Source organism: Rhinopithecus bieti, unplaced genomic scaffold, assembly GCF_001698545.2.
Source record: "Rhinopithecus bieti isolate Rb0 unplaced genomic scaffold, ASM169854v2 scaffold_53422, whole genome shotgun sequence".
Lineage (NCBI taxonomy): Eukaryota > Metazoa > Chordata > Mammalia > Primates > Cercopithecidae > Rhinopithecus > Rhinopithecus bieti.
Genome location: NW_016821178.1, coordinates 8,824 through 18,825, shown reverse-complemented (window position 1 = coordinate 18,825; position 10,002 = coordinate 8,824).

Genomic DNA, 10,002 nt, shown 5'->3' with positions numbered 1-10,002 from the left:
TGCACTTAATATAAATACAATGCATTCTTTTGTGGCCGATTTATTTTCCCAAACACTGTGTATGTAAGCTTCCTCTCTGTTGTGTCTGAAGCTTTTGTTTGTTTATCACCGAATGTCGTTTTGTTGCATGATGATATATTTATTGATTGATTCTTCTGTTGAGGGGTATTTGATTTATTTGGGGGTTAATGTGAATAGTATCATTATGAATATTCTTTTTCCTCTCTCAGTACGCTCATTTCTGTTAGGTACATACCTAGGAATGGAATTGCTCAGTTAAAGCATGCATGTATATTTTTATGCATGTCAAAATGTTTTCAAAAGTGTTTGCACCAAATTATATTCTTACCATCAATGTGTAAGAGTTCAGGTTGTTCCACATACTTGCTGGCACTTGGCATCATCTGTATTTTGAATTGGTAGCAGTTCTGGTAAGTGTGTAGTAGTATCTCATTGTGGCTATAACTAGCATTACTATGATTATTATTGAGGCTGACCAACAGTTTATATGTTTGCCATTCTTTTGGAGATCTTTTATGAAATGCCTGTTTAAGTCTTCTGCCCATTTTTAAAAATTGGGTTATCTCTCTTTTTCTTAGTGATTTCTGAAGCTGTTTACATGTTCTGAAAATGAGTCTTTACTAGGTGATAAGTGTTGCAAATATCTTTTCTTTTCTGTTACTTGACTTTTCACTGTTTTAATAGTGTGTTTTTATGAACAGAAGTTCTTATTTTATATAGACATACACACACACATATATGTATATATTTCCTTTAAATTTGATTTTGGGGGGTGTCTTTTGTTTTGTTTAAGAAATCATTCCCTGCCTGCATAAAAATTAAGAAAAAAAATCTTCTATAGTGTTTTCTAGAAGTTTTATTGTTTTTACTTCCATATGTAGATATACAATATATCATTTTGTTCTTTGATTTTCTCACATCATACAGCCTTCTTTTCTATTTCTGGGATACCCCTGAATCCCATGTCAGAAAAGACATGCACCTTTATGACCTATCAGCAAAAGTGATAGCAACAACAGCAATAATAATAACCGAGATGTGTGCAAGACCTCGTGACACACATTTCCATCCATTAACTGATTTAATTCTTTCATATCAGCCCTTGGACACTGTTGAAGTGAGCATCATAATGCCCATTTTAAAGATGCAAAGAGTGAGCCTTAGAGAAAAGTAACTTGCCCAAGTTCACATGGCTGATAATTAGCAGAACAAGGAGATTCAAGTATAGATCTGCCTGATTCCAAAATATATATTCTCCTTTTATCCCCTGGTGTTGATTAAGATGCTTTGAGATAACCAAGTCCCTGTTACTCATAGATTTGTGTAAGATTTTCCAAGAATCTTACAGGAATTTTGTGTGCAGCCAAAAAGTTCCTGGTATTTCCCATGATGTCATTGGACTGAGATATAGAATAGGTTTCTTTTTATTTCATCTGCAGTCGAGGTGCACCAGAGAACTGGGTCATCAGAGGGTTGACATTTTGACTTGCCTAGGGAAATAAGAATTTCTTTACCTCTGGTCCTCCCTCATCCTCTGGGAATCCTCGAATGCTTTTTAATAGCCTGGCTGATCTGATGGTAAATGATACAAGCAGCAGCTTTTAAAAATCTGAGTTGCTGCTTCTGAATATTAGAAATGCCTCTAGAGTTTGGAAGTTAAAGCCAAAACAGATGGATAAACACTGGTAGCCGCCGAAGGTGGTGCATGATGTCAATGGAGAACAGGCAAGGTAGGTCTTCCGTAGGGGACAGCCATTGTTTGAGCTGGCAGCACTCTCACTTATTCAGGGACTGGTACTCCTTTGATAAATTGCTCCTGCCTCCTCTCTAAACATATAGTTTGAATAGAGGCTGCCCATATTAGCTCCCCACCCTCTTGGACTGGGTGATTGGTGCAGCATTGGACATACCATCCAACAGAGCCAGTGAGGTGCCTTCCCTGGGATTTTTCCAACGAAAGCAGGAAAGACTCTCTGTTCCTATTTTGATGCATCTCTGAGGAACACTTCCCAGGCAATAAATATCTATGAAATGAATGAATGAATCCCCACTGCCAAGTGAACTCTCAGAGGGTATCTCAGTACATAGTGAGAATGTATCATGCTTTTGGATAAGTACGTGAATAAATTAGAAGAGCATGCATGTGTTCATAAACGGGCATTCAAGAGAGTAAGTGAATAAATAAATAAGTGAATATATACTCTGCAATTCTGATTGTTTATACTTCTCATACTGATAGATATTTGCATTCCAAAAAGATCCACTTTGTTCCAGTTATCTTTGCTGTGTAACAAAGTGTCCAAAAACTTAATGGCATAAACAACCATTTCATTACGTAACAGATTCTGTGACTCAGAAGTTTTGACAGGAGAAGGTGAAGAGAGGTGTTCTCTGCTCCAAGATGTCTAAGGTCTAATCTGGACAGAATTCAATGGCTGGGATATGTAGGCACTAAGTGAAGGCATTTCTAGGTGATCCCAGCTTCCAGGACCTGTTAAATCCTGAACCAGACCATGAATAGCACACTCCAACCTCGTGGAGTACAGCCCCCTCTGCTTGGAATTCTCTGCTACAGAAATCTGCAAGGCAGATTTACTCACAGGAGCTGGGATCAGTTGAAAATGCCATTGCTTAGCACTTACATATGGCCTCTCCATGTGGCCTGGGCTTCCTCTTAGTGTGGCAGCCTCAGGGTTAGTTGGACCTCTTACATGGTGTTTTGAGGTTCTAGCACGAGTGTCTTAGTGGACAGGGCAGAAGCTCTATTGCTTTTTATGACCTCACCTTAGAAGTTACACAATATAACTTCAGGTCGGGTGCAATGGTGCACACCTGTAATTCCAGCACTTTGGGAGGCCGGGGCGGGCGGATCACGAGGTCAGGAGATTGAGACCATCCTGGCTAACACGGTGAAACCCCGTCTCTACTAAAAATGCAAAAAATTAGCCTGGCCTGGTGGCAGGTGCCTGTAGTCCCAGCTACTTGGGAGGCTGAGGCAGGAGAATGGCTTGAATCTTGGAGGCGGAACTTGCAGTGAGCCGAGATTGTGCCACTGCACTCCAGCCTGGGTGGCGAGCGAGACTGTGTCTCAAAAAAAAAAAAAAAAAAGAAGTTACACAATGTAACTTCTGCCATACTCTATTAGACTCTACTGGTCAAAACAGTCACAACCCACCCAGGTCTAAAGGATGGGAACACAAACCTCAACTGCTGGATGGGAGGGTGCAAGGTCATATTGTAGAAGAGCATATAGAATGGGAAATATTGTTGTGTTCGGAAAACAATCAGCCACCTGATTTAAATCAAATAAATTGGTCTCTTGGGGAGTTTTTAGTTTTAGGAAGATATTTCTCAGAACTCCTAAAGTCAAAGCTGTAAGATGACCTCTTAGAGGATCTGTATACACTCTAGCCCTGTCTCGAGCAAAACTATTCCACCAGGATTCACCAATGGAAATAAGACATAGTGGGTCCAATAATGGCCCCCAACTATGTCCACATCCTAATTCCTGAGAACTGTGACTGTGGTATCTTACATGACAAGAGAACCTTTGTGCATGTGATTAAGATAAGAACCTTGAGATAGGACGAGGAGAAGAGAGAAGCAGAAGTGTCAGAGTCAGAGGAGATGTGATGCTGGAAACAGGGCTCAGAGAGAGATAAGAAAAATGCTACACTGCTGGCTTTGAAAATCAAGGAAAAGTCCACAAGCCAAGGAACGTGAGAGGCCCCAAGAAACTGGAAATGGCAAAAAGTGGATTCTCCCCTAGAAACTCCAGAGTGGATGCAGTCATGCCAGTGCCTTGATTTTTAGCCCAGTGTAACCCACTTTCAGATTTCTGACTTCCAGAACTGTATGATAATAAAATTATGTTGTCGTATGCAAATAAGCTTGTGATTATTTGTCACAGCAGCCACAGAAGACAGACACATACAAGAAGAGTCCGTCAGCTTGCTGCCTAGCTTTGACTCTTAGACTTGGTGCCCTCAGAACTCGGAAGACTGCAGGCTGATTGGTGATTGGTTGCTCACTTTTAGGCAGTCTGCGTTATGAAATAAGCTACAATGGATTCGAAAGCTTTACTGAAAATATTCAACATTTAGGAGAAAGTATTTCTAAGGAGAAAAGATTTGCAAGGGACTTCAAAGTTTTTTTCCTCAATCCTTCATCACTGAAGTGCTTTAGAACCTTGCTACTCAAAGTGTGGTCCCTAACCAGCAGCCGCAGTGTCATCTCAAAGCCAGGTAAAATGCGGAATCTCAAGGTGCACCCCAGAGCCACTGCGTCAGAATCTACATTTTAATAAGATCCCCTGGAGATGTATGTGCACATTAAAGTTGGAGACACTATTTTAGAGATCTTATTGCATCGCCCCATCTTTCCAGAAGTCTCCAGAGTGAAGGTAAGCATGGTTTTTTCTTTCTTTAAAATAAAAAAGAGATGGCCTCGAATTTGAGCAGGCATGTCAAAGCAGAACTAATGACCCCAGCTACTGATGCAGGGAGTCCAATTCATGACTCGTGTGGGGCTGATCATTGTCCCTTAATGCTGCCTCTAGGCTGAGCAGAGGACAGACACCTGTGTGCTTTCCTCAGCAAATATGTACAAAGCAAGGTTTGCAGTGTCTTCGGAATGAGGCCAGAGGTTTCACCCAGCTGAGGAGCAAGGCTTTCTCAAAGGATAGATAAACCAAAGAATTCTCCTCACGTTTCCTTCAAATGGTCATAATTTAATTTCTGTCTAATATTGCCTCGGTACCATTGCAGACTCTCAGAAGCTGGTGTTTTGTTTTGTTTTAAAGTCATGCTGTTGAGCTGTTTCAACTTAAATTCTCCCCAAGTAAAACCATACAAATGCCACGTTTCTAAGTGTGCATACCCCCAGAAACACAAATATGGGGTGTACTAGAAATGTGGTTGTGGAAGAGACAGGCAGTAGACTGCAGCAAGAGAAAAAGAGTAGCCTCAAGACTTTTCAGGCCAAGGTACTTTGGTCGGTCGAATTCTGCCTTGATTCCAGGCCCACTGATTTTCCTTTCTAGAAATGAATTCAGACTTAGAAGTACCTAAGAGGAGAAGGAAAATGTTGAGGAACTGAAAAGGAATTCTTGAGAATGAGAAAATGACAGCATCCAAAGAAAGGGGAAAATAATTATTTTGCCAGGGAGGTAAAGATTTTGACATCTAGCTCTCAGAACTGAAATATAAGGACTTTCTTAAAGATGTGTGGAACAACGATAGTTGGATTTTTCACATTGGGTTTTCTTCAGTCACGCTAAGACTCTTTTGGGGACTGAGTGTCTGCATGATCTATTATTGTTCAGAGTAAGGGAAGAAGGATGGTTTCATTTAGAATTGGCTAAAAAATGAATTTTAAAAAAAGTCTTGTTAACAGTCAATACAGAATTGTGTCTAACCAATTACACAAACAACTCACCAAAGCCAATTACCATAAAGCTTCTTACGTAAATATACGAACTCCTCAAGATGGCAGGATTACAAGTAAGTTGAAAAATGTAAAAGAATGGGGGACAGACTTTTAAAAGTCTCTGGCAGGCACTGTGCTAGGGTTTTGCACACATTATCTTCTTTTATTCTCACTACATTCTTACAACGTGTATGCTGTTTTATTCCAATTTTACTGATGAACTGAGCTGAAATTAACTGAAGCTAATTTCCTTGTGTTCACAAAGATGAAGTATGATGTTGAGATTTGAATTAGATCTTTGACTTGGGCTTTCTGGTTTCTATGGAGCCTCTGCTTGTTGAGAAACTGAGGATCTGCAATGGAATCAATGGAATCACCCAGCTTTCTTTTTTTTAGAGGGAGCCTCGCTCTGTCGCCCAGGCTGGAGTGCAGTGGCGCAATTTTGGCTCACTACAACCTCTGCCTCCCTGGTTCAAGCAATTCTCCTGCCTCAGCCCCCTGAGTAGCTAGGACTACAGGTGTGTGCCACCATGCCTGGATAATTTTTTTGTATTTTTAGTAGAGACACCACTTCCTCCAGGAAGCCTTCCCTGATGCTGTAGACTGGATTTTGAGATGCCTCCCTCCTGCTCCTCCCTCGCTACGTTGATTAGCAGGCATAAGAAATATCCTAACGTTATACTTTATTTCTCTCTTTCCTACTAGATAGTAGACTCCATGCAGGCAAGGACTACTGTTGGCCTGTTGTTGTTTTTAAGTGTTGTGGATACATAATAGTTGTATATATTTACGGGGTACACGTGATATTTTGTACATGCATACACTGTGTAATGATCAAATCAGGGTGACTGAGATGCTCAGCATAATGTTCTCCAGTTCCATCCATGTTGTTGCAAATGTTAGGATTTCATGCTTTTTATGGTTCGTTGTGTATACGCACCACTTTTTCCTGATCCATTCATCTGTTGATGGATGCTTAGGTGGATTCCATATCTTGGCTATTGTGAATAATGGTGCAATAAACATGGGAGTGCAGATATCTGCAAAGACTACTTCTGCCTAACATCATTACTCCACTCTGTCTAGCATATAACCTTCAATATGTGATCGCTGAATGAATTAACAAAGAGATGAATGCTCTCCAAAATCCGCTTTAGCTCCTGCCTTCTGCTTCATTATTTCTGGAGCTTTAGGGCAGGTAAGAAGGTTCCAGGTGTGTCTCCAGTACTTCTGAGACATCAGCCTTCTCTCTGGGACTCCCAAGATACTAAGTCCACAAATCCACCTGGTAGGCAACAGCTCAGAGGCAGCAGGAGCTGGGAGGGCAGGAAAGCAAGAGGTGTACTTGCCAATCCCCCACCAAGCTGGCATCTCCTCGTTTTCTTCTTTCCTGTTCAGCTGCTTCAGCCAGAGGAAGGCCGTTGTCACAGGCGTCTGTCCCCTAGGTCATCACCAGGGAGCTCTCTAGTATCACTAGGTGTTTGTCCCTGCAGTGTCCTGTGTCCCCATTTAGATCCTGCCAGGGGGTGATCTGGCTGCTTCTGGACTGCCCTTGAAAATTCCAGTTACACTGACATAACAAATATTTACTGAGCATCACTCTCTAGCAAGGCTCTGGGCTGGGCAAACCCTCAGTCTCCAGAAGCTTAATATCTCAGTGGCGTCTCTATCTGGTAGAAGATGAGAGATGAGAAAACAAAACAAAACAAAACAAAAAATCTAACCCACTGGCCTGTTCCTAAAGAGGTCTAACAGTAAGCTGGAGCCAGCACTCATGGGCTTCCAAGAATCAGCTGGAAAAGCTTTCAAGAATTTTGTGAGTTAGTTGTGAAGCCATGAGTAGGTTAAGATTGGCCATGGTGAGAATATCTGCATGGAGAAAATCAGCAAGGACTAGAATCAAGCTCCCTCACACCATCAAGTTTACCAGCACACCACTGCAAAATTCAAGTCCCCTCTCAACTTGTTTTCCTGTTTGAAAAATGGAGACATAAGTCCTTATCTCCAAAGATTTCACAAGTATTAACATAACATGGTGCTTGGCATGTGGCAGGTGCTCAGGAGTGACTTGGGCTTCTCTTTTCTTCCTGGACTAATATTGAAAGTTAACAATGGGTTCAATTTTCCTTTCAGTGTATGGATTGATGTGTCAACATCGCTGAATAGGAAAGAGTATACATTTTAAGATGGAGCATGGGAGTGTTTCCCAGGGTGAATAATTCTACTTTGGAATGTTCCTAAAGTTTTCCAGGATCTTGTTCTCCCACTGTAGTATTAATAATGGAGTAGGGAGGACAAAGTCAGGCAGAGATACTAAGAGGGCCAGTATGTGAGTGTCTGGATAGTTTTTAAGTTGCTCAGTTTAGGACATATGTGTGAACAGATCATGACACTCAGGACACTTCTGTTTGGTCATTCACTCAAAAGCACATTCATACATACGTTGAGCATCAGAATAGGGCAGTTACTCTCTGAGCTAGACTTTGGATATGTAGCTCTAAACAGATGTGTTCCCTGAAGACAACCATGAAGCAAGTCATTAAAAGTACACAGGTGTAATTGAAGGAAAATACAGGCCACTGTATGGGCATATAACAGGTGGGAATACTTTTAGTTGGGAAGGCTCCTCTAAGGCAGTGACATGTCAGAAAAGATTCAAGGGAAAGAATTCTCCTGTCAGGCTAATGGGACACGTGGCAGACAGACTTTAGGATGGTCTCTGTGATCCCTGCCTCCTGATACCTCCTGTTATCCTGTCTCCTTGAATGTGGGTGGGACCTGTGACTTGCTCTAACTAATAGAATAAGGCCAAGGTGACATGGTGGCACTTCTGTGATGCCATTTCATAAGACTACAGCTTTTGTCTTGCAAGCAGATTCTCTCTATTACCATCTTGGTTTGCATGCTTAGATGAAACAACTATGTTGGAGAAGCTTACGTGGCAGGGAATGGAGAGTGGCCTCCAGCCTCCAGCCTCCAGCCAGCAAGGAATGAAGGCTCTCAGTCCAACAGTGCATGAGGAACTGAATCCTGTCAAAAGCCCAGTGGTTTAGAAGTGGATCTTCCCATAGCTGAGCTTTCAGATGAGACTCCAGTCCTAGGTGACAAACTGATTACAGCCTTTTGAGAAGCCCAAAGCAGAAGACTCAGCTAAGTTAGGCCCAGACTCCTGAGCCATAAAAACTTTGAAATAATAAATGTATTTTGCTTTTAGTTTTTGTTTAAGCTAAGTTTATGGGTGATTTGTTATGCAGCATAGCTGATTGATACAAAGAGTGAGCAAGAATGTGTCCCTGGCATAGAGAACCATATGCATGTAGGAGGCAAAGAAAATAGAGTCTGAACATGGAGGAAGACCAGTGTGATGCAATGAATATAGGGTGATGAGAACTGAGTCAGGAAGGTAAGACCAGTCATGTCCTGCAGTCCCATATGGGCCACGGAAGAGATTCTGGCTCTTATCTTGGGGACTCCGAGGAGTCAATAATAGCAAAAATGTAGAATCAACTCAAATGCCCATCAATGATAGACTGGATAAAGAAAATGTGGTATACACCATGGAAAACTATGCAGCCATAAAAAGGGATGAGATCATGTCCTTTGCAGGGACATGGTTGGAGCTGGAAGGCATTATCCTCAGCAATCTAACACAGGAACAGAAAACCAAACACCACATTTTCTCACTTATGAGTGAGAGCTGAACAATGAGAACACATGGACAAAGGAAGGGGAACAACACACACTGGGGCCTGTGAGGGTGGGGGCAAGGTGAGGAAGAGCATCAGGATAAATAGCTAATGCATGCAGGGCTTAATACCTAGGTGATGGGTTGATAGGTGCAGCCAATGACCATGGCACATATTTACCTATGTAACAAACCTGCACATCCTGCACATATATCCTGGAACTTAAAATTAAATTAAATTTAAAAAATTGAAGTGCAGAGCTTAATAAAATTTGCTTTCTAATATGCCCATCTGGCTGCAGTGTGAAGGATGGATTGGACGGGCAAGGCAAATGTGGGGAGACCACTTGGGCTGCTAAGTAGGATGCCATGGTGGCTCGGACTGGGAAGTGAGAGTTGATTTATGGAAAATTGGACACTTTCAAGGAATATTTTTGAGGTCGAGTGGGTAGGATTCAATGACAGATTAGACATACACAGAGGAAAACAGGACCATCTATTGAAATGAAGGAAGAAGTTGGTGGTTTGGGTCTTTTAAGGGAATCAGAACCACTGGATCAGTCTGGGGGGTTGAAGGCTCATGTGAATGTTGGCCTTTCGATACTATCTTCTCTATGGGGTTGTTTTCGCCTCGCTTGGGCAGGACATTTCAGGATTTGCCTAGCTACTGAGCCCAATTAACACACTGGGTAAAGATTTCATTAGCATGTAGAAAAGGCCTGGGTGCAAAATAAATCTCCATGCCATTTTGCTGATGCTAATTATTTCATCTAAAAACAATCAAGAGTGTGACTATTGCTTAATCAGAGAAAAGTTGTTTATCTCCCTGGGGGAGCCAAGTCAGAGCCAAAAGGATATGAATTTATTTG